Source organism: Sus scrofa, chromosome 6 (genome assembly GCF_000003025.6).
Source record: "Sus scrofa isolate TJ Tabasco breed Duroc chromosome 6, Sscrofa11.1, whole genome shotgun sequence".
NCBI classification, from domain to species: domain Eukaryota; kingdom Metazoa; phylum Chordata; class Mammalia; order Artiodactyla; family Suidae; genus Sus; species Sus scrofa.
Window position 1 is genome coordinate 114474301 of NC_010448.4, and position 17090 is coordinate 114491390.

At 35.6% G+C, this 17090-nt stretch overlaps 1 long non-coding RNA gene across 1 annotated transcript in view; it reads left to right on the forward strand.

Annotated features, from left to right (window-relative positions):
• LOC110261440 overlaps positions 1-17090 on the forward strand; it is a 107266-nt gene that overhangs the window by 22553 nt on the left and 67623 nt on the right. The window contains exon 2 of the long non-coding RNA XR_002345520.1: positions 9885-10002. This is a non-coding gene — a long non-coding RNA (uncharacterized LOC110261440). The remainder of the gene's footprint in view (positions 1-9884; positions 10003-17090) is intronic.

The window sequence follows — 17090 nt, forward strand, 5'->3', positions numbered from 1 at the left end:
TTTTTTTCCGGTGCCATCTCAGGTTACGTTTCTTACAGAAAAGCAAAGCTATTATAGTTTATAAAATACTTCATTGTACCTGATTTTATTTGGTATTTATATCATGTAGGTAGGGGAATTACTACACTGACACACCTTGCTGGATCTAGCTCAAATAACTGATGGAAGTTTTCCCTGACCGTTAAAATTCACAAATTCCTTCCTTGTGCTCCCATGGTGTGTTAAAAATATTCATTCTGCTATTTTAACCACATATCTAAAACTAGCAAAATATGCTAGCATATTTATACAAACAAAACACCCCTGTTGCCCTGCCCAGATCCTTTTCACTGGGTCTGTGCATATTTTCCTAACTGGCGTGAGTAGAACTGTCCTTGGCCTAATGGGAGAAGGCTTACACCAAAGGTTATGTCCCCACTTAATGATAGACTGATATGGGGTCCAAACTCTGTCTCAAGGGAAAATATATTCAGCTACAAGTGTTGTTCCAGAGCTCCTTTAGAGTCAAGCTGAGGCTGCTCTCCTTGCTTACCTTTCTTCCCTTGCCCTGACCTGCTTCTCTTGCTTCTGGCGATCCTGTTTCTACTTATTTTGGTCTCTCAATTTCTGTGCTTTCATTAAATGCCCTTCATTGTCCATTAATATTTAAAAGAGAGATTTTACAATATTCTTTCTGTCTCCATATGTTTATTTGAGTTTTGTTGAGGACTTTTTCTGGGCCTTAGGATATATAAGTCTTTTCTCTCTGGCCACCATTTCTCCAAAGACGTCTCTTATCTGCCTGAGCATTTAAGCCTGGCTGCCAGAATTTTGGGAACTAGAAGGAGGAAAACTTAAAGGTATCTATATTTAGTACAGGGATTTTCATTTAAATTTCTCTATTTTCAGCCTATGGCCTCACTCCTGCCGTCAACTTTGCCAACACCTGGAATATTTCTCAAAGGATAAAGGTCTTTTAACCTGAAGTGGTAGGGAGTAGTAACTGAATTACTCTTCCCAGTAGGAATAGGGACCAGAGCCATTAACCGATCCTAAAGCAGGCTTTCAATAACTCTTCTTCTTTTCAGGTACTATTTTATCCTCATCTTCCGTGGCATTATACACTTCAAATTCCTAATAGATTAAAGAATTCTGGGGATGAGTTTTTTGATTTCTTGCTGTATATACCCTTGCAGACACATAGTTTGTTTCACTCAGTATATAATAGTTACCTTCACTCATTCAACAGGTATGTATTAACCAACTATTAGCCAGGCACTGTTTGAACTTTGGAATACAATATAGAACATAAACAAAAATTGCCACCACCATGATTTTAGAGGAAGAATATAAATATAACCAAATAAATAAGTTACAATACAGTGTTTCAGAGCATGAGCGTGTGATGGAGATAACTAAAGTAGTATTGGGAATAGAGAAGGCTGGAATGACTCAATTGCAATTTTTAATAGAAATATCAAGGAATACCTGCAATGTTGAGAATAGACTATGGAGAGAAAGGAAGGAAGCAAAGAGATCTGTTAGGAAACTAGCAATTTTGTAATGAGATAATGGAACGTTGGAAAAGATGGTGGGGTTTTGGCAGCAGAGACTAGGAGAAATGATAGGCACTTGCTCTTAGTGAAGATGAGGATAAGTAACTGTATTCTGTATGAACTTGAGGAAAGATCCAACAGAACTTCCTAACAGATTAAATATGTGAAGAAGAGGAAAAAGAAAAATGAAGGTTTAACTCTTAGGAGATTTTAAATATATATATATTCACATACATATACACAGGATATAAATGATACTTGTATGTGGGGCCATGTGATATCATTAGATAACATTGTAGGTAAAAAGTAAAAGAAAATCAAGGATGTAGATCTGAGTCACATCTACTTTAAGTGGTTGAGGAAAGAAGAAACTATCAACTGAAACAGCAAAAGCAGCCAGTGGGGTAGGAGGAAAACCAAACATGGTGTCTAAAGCCATGTGAAGAAATGCGCCACAGAGGAGGGGTGATCCACTGTGTCAAGTGCTGTCGATAAGAAAGTCTGAAGACTGAGAATTAACTCATTGAATTCGAGAGCATAGAGGTATTTCATCATCTTGACAACAGCACTTGGTTGGGGTGGTTGAATTTAAATTCTGATTGGATTAAATGTAAGCAAGAAAAGCAGAGGAGAAATTGGGTACAACGTATGCAGATAGCTTTCCTGTGGAGCTTAATTTTTAAAAAGAAAGTGAAGAAATACAATAATATTCACTAGAGTCAGTGTCATCTATAGGCTGTTTTTGTTTATTAATAGAAAGAAATAGCACCTTCTTTGAGTGCTAATGGGAATGACCCAATAAAGATTTCTAATGAGGGATTGGAGGAGTTTCAAGTAGGCATATTGTATCTGAGTCAAAGTTCTTGAATAGGCCAGAAGGGATGGGATGTAGTGCAAAAATGAATGATTTTAGATAAAAGCATGAAAAGTTAATGTTTCCTTTGGATGGAAAAGTAATTGATTAGTCCCTCCAAAAGACTCCTATTGGCCTGCTGGGGCAAAGTGCTCAATCCACAGATGAATGGCAGTTGCTTGAATAGAGGAGAAACCAACCAGTGTCACAAAGAATAGTGGAAAGAGGAGTTTCCGTCGTGGCACAGTGGTTAACAAATCCGACTGCGAACCATGAGATTGCGAGTTTGATCCCCGACCTTGCTCAGTGGGTTAACGATCTGCTATTGCCGTGAACTGTAGTGTAGGCTGGTGGCCTACTCTGATTAGACCCCTACCCTGGGAGTCTCCATATGCCATGGGAGCGGCCCTAGAAAACTCAAAAAGACAGGAAAAAAATAAAAAAGAATAGTGGAAAGACAGTTCCCAAAATGAGCAGTACATTATTATTAGCAGATTTCTTTCTTTCTTTTTTTTTTTGGCTAACAGAAATAATAGTATGCATAAAGAAGTCCAAGTAGCTAGGCAAAGAAATAAATGCTCATAGATTTTATTTTGATTAAGGTGTGACTTCAATTTTATTTTATTTTTTATTTTTTTGCTTTTTGAGGCTGCACCTGCAGCATATGGAAGTTCCCAGGCTAGGAGCTGAATAGGAACTACAGCTGCCGGCCTATGCCACAGCCACAGCAATGCTGGATCCAAGCTGCTTCTGTGACCTCCTCCACAGCTCATGGCAATACCAGATCCCCAACCCACTGAACGAGGCCAGAGTTCAAACCCACATCCTCATGGATACCAGTTGGTTTCGTTTCCCCTGAGCCACAATAGGAACTCTGTGACTTCAATTTTAAACACTTCATTTATGTTTTTCTTGATTATCTGGACCATGTAGTACTACAATGAAGCACTAAATCTTAAAAACATTCTCATTTTGAAATTACGAGTCTGTGATTTCTCATCCCTAGGCTTTGACTATTTTGAAAGCAGAATTTTTGCTAGCAGAGTTTCTGGTAGTTAGAAATTGTTCAGTTTGTACCTTATGAATGAATGACAAAAAGAGTATTCACTTATGATAATGTGGTGCATTTATAACACAGTGAAGTTGAGCCTATTCGTGCACACAGTAGGAGATTTTTCTATACGGTATATGGTTGGATTTCCTTCTGTAACTTTGTGTTCATTCTGTAACTTCGTGTAAGTTGGTTCACAGTTGGGTTTTTTTAATTATATAATGATTTTTATTTTTTCCATTATAACTGGTTTACAGTGTTCTGTCAGTTTTCTACTGTATAGCATGGTGTCCCAGTTACACATACATAGTTGTTTTGTAGGAGTTACTGCAGTGGTTTAACTTGAGATCTAGTTAGGGTGAATAGACCCCTTGTTTCAAAAAGTTTTCTGATGTATGCATATACTATTTGATCTGACATCTTTTAATTGACTTTTCTCTGTTATGTATAATTAAAAGAGTATTTTTAAGTAAAATCAATTTCTATTACATTAACATAAAATGAGAGTTCACGTTGTGGCTCAGTGGGTTAAGAACCTGACATAGTGTCCATGAGGATTCAGGTTCTATCCCTCACCTTGCTCAGTGGGTTAAGGATCTGGTGTTGCTGTGGCTGTGGTGTAGGCTGACAGCTGAAGTTTCATGTGACCCCTAGCATGAGAACTTTCATATATCGTGGGTGTGACCATAAAATAAAATAAAATAAAATATGCATTATATATGTGTGTGTAACATATATATCCATAAAATAATATATAAACAAAAAAATAAGGTTTTAAGTAGAAGTTCATATTTTAATAAAGGGAACAGTGACTAAAAATTTTATTGTAAGCACTGTTAAAATAGTGCTTACTTCAATAATAAGGATACTCTTTAAGAGTATGTGGCAATCATACTTTATAGTCTAAAATGCATACAGTAATCATTTACTAAAAGAAGGAAAACAAACCAGCTTTTTTTAATTTAATAACTTCCAATAAGTATTTCCAGTTTTCAAGAATTATGTACTTATGTCTTCATGTATTCCAGAATCTGTTTACATTTTAGTAAAGAAGGGGAAAGTTAATAGAGCAATAAAGCACAAAGATATCCATAAAGAAATGATTTATACAGTATGTCAGTATAAAAATATAGACTGGAGAAATGAAAAACTTACCTTGAAACTACATACACTCAAAAACAAAATACTGAACTAAGAAAAAACATGGAAAGAAAGTAAATGACAATACTGACATTATTCTACTTCACAGAGAGAAATGACTGCCTTTTTGTTCATCTTGGTCAATTATTCCCATTACAGTTTCCAGATTATGCTGCCCCATTTTATTTTTAAGTCACTGAAAAGAATCTATAACTCACTAGCTGTCTTTATGAGAATAGAAGTTTGTTTATGTTAAAGAAAGTTTTTAACTGTGTTTTTGTTGCTGTTAAAGCTTTTCTTTCACCTTGCATAAAGGAAAACTATTACATATTTTATGGCACTTCTAAAAATTTTAGTTACCACTACATTATGTGGCAACAGTATTATCTAGCAAGTCAGTGTACATTTATCAAGCCTCTCCTCAATACACTATTCCAAGCATGCTTTTGAAATGTGTACTGACATTGACACTGAAACCCTCCATTATTGGCAAGTGGGTTATTTTAATTCAAAATGACATAATCAATTGGAGGAGAAACTCTTTCACAGAGAGAATAAGTTACTCTTTTCCTAGTAGGATGTGTGTTTGCATATTTTAAAAGTTTAAGTGTATTCTGATCATTTGTATTCAGGTTTGATTAATCTTAATTTTTTAGATTCTATTGAAGGTTGCATTTTCTAGAAATGGATTATGGGGCGAAGTTTAGAATGCAAGATATTTGTCAGGGAGTGACCTTGGTAGAACTCAACCCCTGTGAAAGGATGAGGAAAGAAGGAAGATTGGGCAGAAGGAGAAGTTCAGCTGTGATTCTGGTCTGGCAACAGCCTTGATTAAACCCACAAGAAAGCTGGTGTTAAATGACCCATCAGGGTTGTCCTGAATATATGCCATAAAATGCCAGAATTTCATACCCTGCCTCCATCAGACACTGGCTGTAGACATCATGGAAAGGGCATGACTTCTCAGTTTGGATTAGTAACTGAAGGCTGTCATTCCTGGCAGCTGGTCATTGAGCCCTTCTACAAAGTAGGATTTGAGCAGCACATTGCCTTGTTGTGTATAGGTTCCAAATATTTTTAGTTAGTAATGTACTTAATCATATAGAATTCATTGCCTAGAATATTATGTATTTGTTAATGGTGTCAAGCTTGGAGGTATACTATAGAGAATTAAGTATTAGGAATTTAATTGAATAAATACAGGTAATAAATTATAATTCAATTTATTATAATTAATATAGTAAGTTGCTTTCAGTATTTGCATTCCAAATTGGATGTGAAGCATTTGAAAGGTTTTTGTAGGCATTATAGCCTGATTTAACAAACTATGAAAGGAATTAGGGTATTTCATATAATTGATCTGAATAATAAAGTTTGGGTTTTTTTTTTAACCAAAATCAGAGCATTAATTCCCATCTTCCCTAATCATGAAGGTGAAAGCATACTTGCTATGTTTCAGTCCAGGAGGGTCTTGATCAGGCATTTGGAATGTAATCTCTTTCGACTCCAAGATACAGCAGAAGATAGGTTCTAACATCACTCTTGTAGAATTTAAACATAAAATGACAGTTCAGTCTTGTTTTTCAGTTCTGTAGGTGCCCAGTACTCTTCTCCTCTGGCCACAGACACCTTCTGCTAGTAGTAATGATAAAAGTGTTTATCTTTCCTTCACTCATGATTTCTTTGATATAGTGAATTTTTTTTTCTTTCCAGTGTGTCTCACCCTCCAGCTCAAAGTAATTACTTTACTGCCCACTTTACCTCCCTTTTTGTCCTTCTAAGGATATTGTTTTAATGAATGCATATGACCCATACATGTGACATGAGTCATATGCAAAACTAAAAAACAAATAATATGATATGAGACTTAGCTTACCATCCTGGACCTTGAAAAAAATTGTTATTAATTTTTAAAGGGGCGCAATATGAAATATAACACCTTTAGCTTTGAAAATCTTAATTGTCTCTGTTACCATTAAAAATAATGAATTGGCTTATCTGAAAAATTTCATTGTCTGAAAGATTCTTCATGGGACTAGAAAGGCTAGAATTGAAAGGCAAATTGTCAGCCTAAAATACTGTCTGAAAGAGAATATACTGACAAGATACCAATAAGCTTCTTATGCAATTCCAGAGCCTTCTACCTATGAGACCTAGTAATGAGAAAGAAACTTCTTCCCATGATGGGCTGCTCAATTCAGTTAAATTAGTAATGAAATAAGACTGTGCTTTCAAAAGTTTCCATTAATTTTAAATGTATGTGTATGTTTAACATCAGTTAAATAAAAATACACGTGTATTCATTGGGAATCAATAAATAGACTGTGGAACTAAATAACTAAAATTCTAATTTATTAGATAGAAGAGGATGTCACTTTTAAAATATGGCTACAAATTTTTTGACAATCATCTTATTGGAGGTAGGGCACCTGCACCCTTCTTGTATCTGAGTGGGTTTGTAATTTCTTTAACCAAGAGAATACATTGAAAATGACGGATTTTCAAGGCTAAGTCAAAAAAGTCGTGTGTCCTATGCCTTGTTCCATGGAATACTTGTTCTTGGAGTCCAGAGAAATGATGTAAGAAGTTCATTAATCCTCAGATCACAAAACTTTGAGGAAGCCCAAGCCAAGTGGAGAAGACTCAGTTAAGAGCTCAGGTCAGCAGACCCATTTGAGCTCAAGCTTGAGTCACCTCACCCAGGTGCCAAAAGTGCACGTAAAAGATCCTCCAAACTGATTCCAGTTCTGGCCTTTTGAGTCACTTCTCAGTAACTGAGGTTTCCAAGTTGAGGCGCAGGCCATGTGAAGTACAGATATGCCAGCTCTATGGTACACATCCAGACTCCTAACCTGCAAGACCTCTGAGCATAATAAGAGGATTGTGATTTTATGCCACTAAATTCTGATATAATTATCACATAGCAGGAGGTATTTGGAATGCCCAGGTGCTATAATTGTTTATATAATCTTATCTCAATAAGAAGAAAAACAAGTGAACTTCATGATAAAGTCTTAACTTCAAAATTTTCCAGCATAATTCTCTAATTACAGGATGTCCCACAGTCAGACTCATAGTAAATGTCAGTAATTTTGGTAAGCAAATCAGTGCTCAAACTTATAAGTTATTATTACTTTAAAATTTTTCTGCACCAAATTTACCTTGAAGCAGGAAACTCTATTCTTTTAAATTATTTATTTCCATTAAATATGCACCAAATATATAAAATAAAAATTAGGAAAATATAAACCTATTAGCAATGATTTAATCTAATTTTTTGATAACTAGTCAGAAGTACTGGGATGTTATGTTACCCACAATGTAATATAGCTACTTGATAAATTGATTTTGTATATGTTACATAGGTGTTTTAATAGGCTATCTATTGAATAAAAGTAGACATTTAGCAAAACCATTTGGGGGGTTAGATATTCAATAGCTTTTCCTATATTCCCCTAAATAAGAACATTTCTCCTTGTATTAAAAAAAATCCTTCCTGACTTAGCTTTTTCTTTTTTAAGCTTTTTTCTCAAGCTGAGAATTTACTAGCTAATCAGCAAAACTCCCCATAAGTACTTATCTAAGAGGAGAGAGAGACTAAAAAGACTATAAAATTACTACATACAATCAAGCGCTTAGTGATTTGGAACTTTTATTAAAAGTTTGCTGAGAGGTCCAAGTATTTATAAGCTTGAAGTAAGAATAAGCTAGTGATAGATTTCCTGCCCAACTCTCAAATGTCATTAACTTTAGCCTCTATTATTAGTGCATTTCATAAAATATCATGGATTATGTATAATATTATGGACAGATACATACGCTGTCAGAGCTGGAAGGAAATTTGGTGGTCTAGTCAAACCACCACCTTAATACCAGAATTGAAACGCTTCACTGACTCAACTATCTTAAAATAAGTTGCTTATATCCTTTTCCCTGGATCAGGTTCCAGCAAAGTCAAAAGCAAACTCCTCTCTTGAGTGCAGCTTAGATTCCTAATATTGGGACTCTATCTGGAAGATTTTAGGAAGTTAACTGCTGCACAATCAGAATATTGACACCTTGTTTTTCTGTAACCTTTGAGATAGGTATGAGAAAAACTTAAATGATGTTAAAATGTAGACATTTACATCTATACTGAAAGGGCTCATTTAATAGTGCTGTCATACAGATGTTTATTATCTATGTATGGTTATTTGTAATTTTTTGAGTAGAAATTGTGTGTGACAATTTCTGCTTGATTCTGACATCATAGAAATCCCTTTGTCTAGATCACATCACTAAGAAATGGACACCAACTACAAGACCAATCTTTACTAGTCCATTTTATTTCCCTTCTTAAATCTCTAGGCTAGTAAAACTTTTAAGGAGAAGTTTGGCATGAAAATTGCAAGCAGCACTGAAGATAAAATGTTATATAGTACCATGAAGAGAGAATAAAAAAATGAATCTGATGGGACATATCAGAAATCTGAGACAGAAAACAAACATACATTCCCCTTTTCATATTTTACTGGTATTCTGGACCTAAGAGCCTCATAACACTATATGGGAGTCCTTCATGGATTATGGAGTATTAGGGGCCAATACTTCAGAGACAGAGTCATGAATAAACTTCATTACAGCAGTTGAAGATATCATATTTTATCAGCCACAACAACTTAAAGGACTTGGGCAAAAAAAAAAAAAAAAAGACATAGAATTCTCTGGAGCATTAAGAAATGACTAAATAAATATAATTTCATAAAAGATAAGAAATGGAATAAAAATGAAAAGATAGGTTGGATGCCTGAAAATCCATAGGTACTGATTCGTACTGTACTGTTAGGTGGTTGTGTTTTTCTATTAAGGGCATGTGTTTTTAAAGAAAATATGTAGAACTTGCTTCCCCTTCATTCTAATAAAAATCGCATATTTTAGTGATTAAATTTCCACTCTTCAAGCCCTGAGGGTGAAAACACAGGATTTCTTTATTGCATTTCTGTTGGAGTGATGTGTTATATGAGAACTCAAACTCTGGTAGTAGTAACAAGTAGAAGTCATAAATGCATCTAATGCTTTTCTGTATTATCCAATCTAAAGACAAGTACATGTTTTGTTTTTAAAAGGCTATTCTAAAATATTTTTTTTCAATTAAAGATCATATAGCCCTCTTATCTGTGGTCTCTCAAAATATTTTCCTTCACATAAAGGAATGTTCAATCAATACATTTTTGACAATATCATTGTCTGTATACACATCTATATTGTGATATATAGATATATAGTGAGCACAAGCTATTAATGAATTTTACAATTTTTATCCCAGGTGATATGTGTGCTAGAAACAACCTGTACGTGATGTTTAAAAAAACACATAATCGTATACCTTGGAAATTCAGCAGTAAGCAAGACAGTCTTCTTCCCCATGGAAAGTGAAGTTTTAAGTAAGTAGTTTACTTATTTTCTTACATAGTAAAGCAAGGGGAGGAAAACTTTAAGTAAATAAAACTTTATTCAAAACTTCAAATAGGTAAACAGAAAATTAACTATTTCAAATTATAAAAAGATCTATAAAGAAATTACACCCTGATCTTCTATCCTGTGACATGGTGGAGAGGAGCTACTTTGAATAGGACATGTAGTGAGTCTTTTCTGAGAAGGTACTATTTGAGCTGTAAGCTAAAAAAGTGAAAAGCATCATTGAGTTGAAAAGCCTGAGTGAATACCATTGTAAATCAACTATACTTCAATAAAGTTAGATTTGAAAAAAAAAATCCCAAGTGAAAAAATTCAGAGAGTAGTGTGAGCAAGTGCAATGATGCTAAGGTGGCTGAAATGGATAAGCAGGAGCTAGAAAAGGAAAAGAAAAACAGGTTCAGCTGTGGTTAGGAGACTAGTTAAGTAATCTTTTTAGTGCTCTTTGAGAAGTAGTTTCTAGCAAGGAGGATTAAACATTTGTCATCTGTGATAGCTTAGTAATTAAGCAGGGATATAACTTTATTTTATAATCACAGATCAGTGAGATCTATGACATCTGGGCTATAGAGAGTGTTTGAGTGAATGTATTTATCTTATATTGGGACAGCATGATAGGCAGCACAGCACTGAGAGATGTGTGGTAATTTTCTTAAGTTCCTGTCTTTGAAACAGTTCTGTGAACTACAGACTTAAACCAGCAAGTGAATCACTTTGCCTTATTCACCATGCATTCATTCATTCAATCAGTCAGTCATTCCACAGATATTTATTGCACACTTTCTTATTTGCCAGACTCCCTTTCTGCCCTCCAGTAGACATTAAAGAGTCACTTACCAGGAAGATTTAGAAAGTATCTTGTTCGGGAAGGAAGAGCTGGATTGGTCAACCCAGGATCAGAATTGTAATCACGGACCCTTGCTCATGAAAAAAAATCACAATCCATAGCTGATAAATGGCAGAATTGAGATCTGAATCTATCTATGTAATCTTTCTTTCCTCTTTCATCTGTTAGTACTTATTGTATTCTTACTTGCTTGTTTTCTGCTTCTTTTTTCTCTTTTCCTTTTGTTTTTATTTGATTTTTTCAAATTATTTCACCATTTTTAAAAAACTGTCTTCCCTTAGGTAACTTGCCTTTTCATTAAAATCTCTTCCTATAAACCATTAGGGGTGATAATGCTTCCTGTAGAGACTCCATTGGTAGATTTATCATAACAATAAAATGTCAAGGTGTCAAAAGGAACACCCACAAACAGGGTAGAGTCATAGAGAAAAATAGTGGGATAGGAGCTAAGATCTTCGCTGAATAACATTGTGGGACCAGAATGTAGGTTGATGGGGATTTTGTCAGATATCAAAATGATCTAAATTGTTCGGAAAAAGAAATAAGGAGAAATGGCTTGAAAGTCATCGTGGGAAACAAGGTGACCATCTATTTTGTTTACTGACCTCTCCGTGCAGGTAAGGAAGTTTGTTCAAGGAGTAGCCAGACTTAAATTAGAGCTGGAAATGACTAGAAAAACAATAGAAGAAAATGAGACATCAGAAACATACACCTTAGGTTATATACAAAGTTCTTCTGATTCAGGCAAAGAAGTGGCAGGAAGGACTATTCATTTGGCTGCTGTTGAAATAGATCAGATTATTTGAAGCCTATGAAATTCAAGAGCTGCAGAAAGTCACGTTTGTGGAAGGGATTACATAAAGGCTGGGCAGGCATTTGGGAGATATTAACAGCAGCACTATTGCAGATTTCTATGAATAATTCAAAGGAAGACACAAGACAAGGGGAAGCTTTTAGCATTTAGCATTATATAAGGGTTTAAGTAGCAGTTGCCATTCAAGTATAGGACTCAAAAAAAAAAAAACGAGTTTTAAAAATTCTTGGAGAAATCAAGATATTTGTACTCTGTGGCCTATGTGAATTTATATAGAAGCGATTTCTAGCCGTCCATAAAAGCCCATTCTCTTTTTCCATTGTAATGAAGAACTGGATTCAAGGCTGTTCAGCTAGTCTACATTTTTCACCTCTCCTGGAAATGAGGTATGGCCATGTGACCAAGATAACAAAAAAATGGATGTGAGAACAATTACTAAAAATTTTTATTGTCTTAATGTGCTTCTAAGGATTTTTAATAAAAATGCAAACAACTATAAATTAATATTTTCCATATCTTATACAAATATAACATTCCATACCACTCTATCATTTTTTTCATTTAACATACTGATATTCCACAGAACATAAAAAACTTTAGTCATTGTTTGATATTTTTGTAGTGTATAGTATGATTTTAGGAATTTCCTATATTTTATCTAAAAACTCAGCTTTAATGGATTATTTTGGATTATTCATTAATTTAACAAACATTTTTAAGTGCCTACTATGTAGCATGATTATTTCAGAGCTTTGTCAGTGGACAAACCAGATAAAGACTAAAACCTTCATGGAAGTTATATTATTTATGTTTTAGAAGGAAGAGACAGATCACATGGGAACAGTGTTCCAATTAAAGGGAAAGGCCTTATTCCAGCACATGCCTTCTGTGTTTTAAGAACAGCAAGGAAGTTACTGTGCCTGGAGCGTAGTAGGGGAAGGGAGAATGGTAGATGATGAAGAAAAAAATCAAAGACCAGCCACTGGCATTATGTGATTAATTCTTTGAGTGAAATGCAGATCCATTGCAAGTTTTAAGCGGTAGGTTTGACTTGACTTGCACTTTTTAATCACTGACAATATTAAAACAAATAAGCATTGTGTGTATTCAATTTATATATGTACAGATATCTTTGTATGATCATTTCTGGATTTAAGATTACAAGGGAAAGGACATAAACTTTTGTAAATTTGACAGGTATTGTCAAAAATGTCTCTCAATGGAATTGAATAATTCATGCTCCCACCAGCAATATATGAGTGTCTGCTTCTGTTTATTTTTAATTTCTGTATTCTTTTTCTTTTTTTTAATTTTTTTATTTTTGAATTTCTTTTTTAGTTTTTTATTTATATTTATTTTTTTATTACTCAATGAATTTATTACATTTATAGTTATGGAATGATTATCACAACCCAATTTTATAGCATTTCCATCCCTCAACCCCAGCGCATCCCTCCACCCCTGAACTGTCTCTTTTGGAAATCATAAGTTTTTCAAAGTCTGTGAGTCAGTATCTGCTCCGCAAAGAAGTTCATTGAGTCCTTTTTTCAGGTTCCACATGTCAGTGAAAGCATTTGATGTTGGTGTCTCGTTGTACGGCTGACTTCACTTAGCATGATAATTTCTAGGTCCATCAATGTTGCTAAAAATGCTGGTATTTCATTCCTTTTAATGCCTGAATGATATTTCATCATGTATATATACCACATCTTCTTGATCCACTCCTCTGTTGATGGACATTTAGGTTGTTTCCATGTCTTGGCTATTGCAAATAGTGCTGCAATGAACATCAGAGTACACGTGTATTTTCGAGTCATGGTTTTCTCTGGATAGATGCCCAGGAGTGGGATTGCTGGATCAAATGGTAGTTCTAGTTTTAGTTTTCTGAGGAATCTCCATACTGTTTTCCACAGTGGTTGCACCAATTTACAATCCCATCAACAGTGTACTAGGGTTCCTTTTCCTCCACACCCTCTCTAGCACTTATTGTTTGTAGACTTTTCGATGATGGCCATTTTGTTTGGTGTAGGGAGATACCTTATGGTGGTTTTTTATCAGGAATTTGTGTTGAATTTTGTCAAAGGCTTTTTCTGTATCTGTTGAGAGGATCTTTTCTTTTCTGCCTAGAGAAGTTCCTTTAGTATTTGTTGTAAGACTGGTTCAGTGTTGCTGAATTCTCTCAGCTTTTGCTTATCCGTGAAGGTTTTGATTTCTCCTTCAAATCTGAATGAGAGCCTTGCTGGGTAAAGTAATCTTGGTTGGAGGTTTTTTCCTTTCATCACATTAAGTATATCATGCCACTCCCTTCTGGCCTGCAGAGTTTCTGCTGAAAAATCTGCCAATAACCTTATCAGGGTTCCATTGTATGTTACTTGTTTCTTTTCCCTAGCTGCTTTCAATATTTTCTCTTTGTCTTTAATTTTGGTCAGTTTGATTAATATGTGTCTCAGGGTATTCCTCTTTGGGTTTATTTTATATGGTACTTGTTGCACTTCCTGGATTTGAGTGAATGATTCTTTTCCCATGTTAGGGAAGTTTTTGGCTATTATCTCTTCAAATATTTTTTCTGTCCCTTTCTCTCTCTCTTCTTGTTCCAACACCCCTATAATACGAATGTTGGTGTGTTTCACATTGTCCCAGAGTTCTCTGAGACCCTCTTCATTTCTTTTCAATCTTTTTTCTCTTTTCTGTTCCGCATCTTTGATTTCCACTAATCTGTCCTTCACCTCGCTTATTCATTCTTCTGCCTCCTGTATTCTGCTGTTGGCTGCTTCTAATGAATTTTTAATTTCAGTCATTGTATTTTGTATCTCTTCTTGTTTAAGTTTTATATCTTGTATCTCTTTGCTTAGAGTTTCATGTAAATTATCAGTCTTAGCCTCCAGTTTATTTCCAATGTCTTGCATCATCTTCAGCATCAACATTCTGAAGTTTTTTTCCTGGAGGCTGAGAATCTCCTGATCACTTAGCTGATTTTCTGGGTTTTTTTTCTTTCTCCCTCATCTGAGTTATAGTTCTCTGTCTTTTCATTTATATAGGTTTTTGGTGTGGTGACGTTTTTTACAGATAATAGGGTTGTAGCCTCTCTTACTTCTGGTGTCTGCCCCCCTTGAGGCTAAAGTTGGTAAGGGGGCTTGCTGTAGACTTCCTGATGGGAGGGACTGATACCTGCCCACTGGTAGGTGGAGCTGATTCCTGTCTCTTCGGTGGGTGAGGCTTTGTCTTTGGATGAGATTAGAGGCAGCTGTGTGCCTTGGGGGGTCTTTAGGCAGCCTGTTTACTGAGGGGTGGGGCTGTGATCCCACCTGGATTGTTGCTTGCCCTGGGGCTTCTCAGCACTGATGGGTGGGGCCAAATTTTCCCAAAATGGCCACCTCCAGAGAAAGGCATGCTGCTGAATATTCTCAAGAGCTTTGCTTCCAATGTCCTTCCCCCACAACAAGCCACATTCACCCTTGTTTTCCCAGGAGGTTGTCCAAGAACTGTGGTCAGGTTTGACCCAGATTTCCATGGAGACTTAGCTTTGCCCTGGGACCCAGTGCACTTGAAAGTCTGTGTGCACCTTTTAAGAATAGGGTCTCCATTTCCCCCAGTCCCGTGGAGCTCCTGCACACAAGCCCCACTGGCCTTCAATGCCAGATGCTCCAGGGGCTCTTTCTCCCAGTGCCAGATCCCCACACATGAGGGTTTGATGTGGGGCTCAGAACTCTCACTCCTCTATGTGAGTCTCTGTGAAACATTTACTTTCCAGTCTGTGGGGCTTCCCACTTGGGAGGTATGGGATTGCTTATATCACATAATTGCCCCTCCTACCTCTTGATGTGGCCTCCTCTTTGTCTTCTGGAGTAGGATATCTTTTTGAAAGTGTCCAGTCCATTTGGTTGATGATTCCTCAGCATTTGGTTGTAAATTTTGTTGTTTTTAGGAAAGAAGTTGAGATCCAGTCCTTCTATTTTGCTGTCTTAATCCCATCTCTCTGTATTCTTTTTCTGGTGTGTGTGTGTGTATTGTCACTGTTGACATTTTTTAATATGAAAGAGCTTACTTTTTCTTTTCTATTTGCTGTTTTTGGGATTTGAAAAAAATTCACATGAAAATAGAAAAATTTCCTATGTAAAAGGGGCAGCTTGATGTTCTAAAGGAATGTGGGTTCATTGATAATGATATATCCTAAAGAATCAGAGCGGGGTACCACTTGTAAATTTCAGGAACGAATGTGGACCTGACATTGATAGGGGAACTTCCATTTTAATGAAAGGAACAGGTGTGCATAGATAATGATAGGATTGCCTGTTTTTTGGAAATAAGAACTGGACTTTTTACTTTTCAATGTATTCAATTTTCTTGAAATGAAGGACTGGATTATCTTTTGCAAAAGATAAAATATCTCTTGTAGGATATGAGAAGGAACACTGCCAGTTGAAATCACTGTTAGACACTGATCAAACAGGTGACCATGAATGTGTAGTGTCAATAGTTGGCTGAGGTGTGTGATTTTTCTCCAGGAGTCTCAAAAGTCTGTGTACAGACAAAGGGATTTACGCAGAACTAGATGCTTGCAGGGCAGGTGGGATGAAAAGACATCAAGGTCAGGGTCAAAAAAGAAAAGACATCAAAGTTCAAGTTTGTTTAGAAATTCTTCAGGGAGAGCTTGAAGTATTGAGTTGTGAAACATAAGCTAGAAAGAAAGAAAATGTATTGTAACAACTTCAGAGAAAATTTTAGTTCCCTCCTTTCATTTAGCACTATGTATACCATGGCCTTCTTCATGCAATGTGTTACTAAAGCACAACTTCTGCTGTATTAGTTAAAGTGTGCTTCAACTGATATCCTTAATTTACAAAACTCATGGAATGTAACCAAAAGGAAGTCTTTATTTCCCTCACACACTCTTTAAGTCTTCTTACAAAGAATCGTCTGTCTTTTATCACAGGATGACACTCAGGCATCCCCTCAACATCTGGTCACTTTCGGTTGAAAAAAAAAGTTTTATAACTCATTTTACAAACAGTCTCAATTCAGCGAATAACACTATGAGGATGAATTTTTTTTTTTCTCTTCTCACCAAGGGGTGGCTTGGTGTATATGAAAAAATTGTCAGTTTTCTTTTTTCAACTCATCTCTACCTTTTCTATTCCATGCCATTTTCACCATCGTGGAAAAACAGGGGGCAGGAGCCGTAGTAAGGACTGCAGAAAGTTCTTTATTGACTGTTATTTTTAAATCTTAGTTGTAATCTCTGGGCCTGATCAAAATTTAAATCTCACACTCTGCCATTACTATGGTCTTCAGAAAAAACTTGGAATGTTATTTGTTTTTCTTTATGATTTCCCTAAACAGAATGAATGTGGTTTGGGGGTATTTATTTATTTATTTATTTATCTTTGTGATTGCCT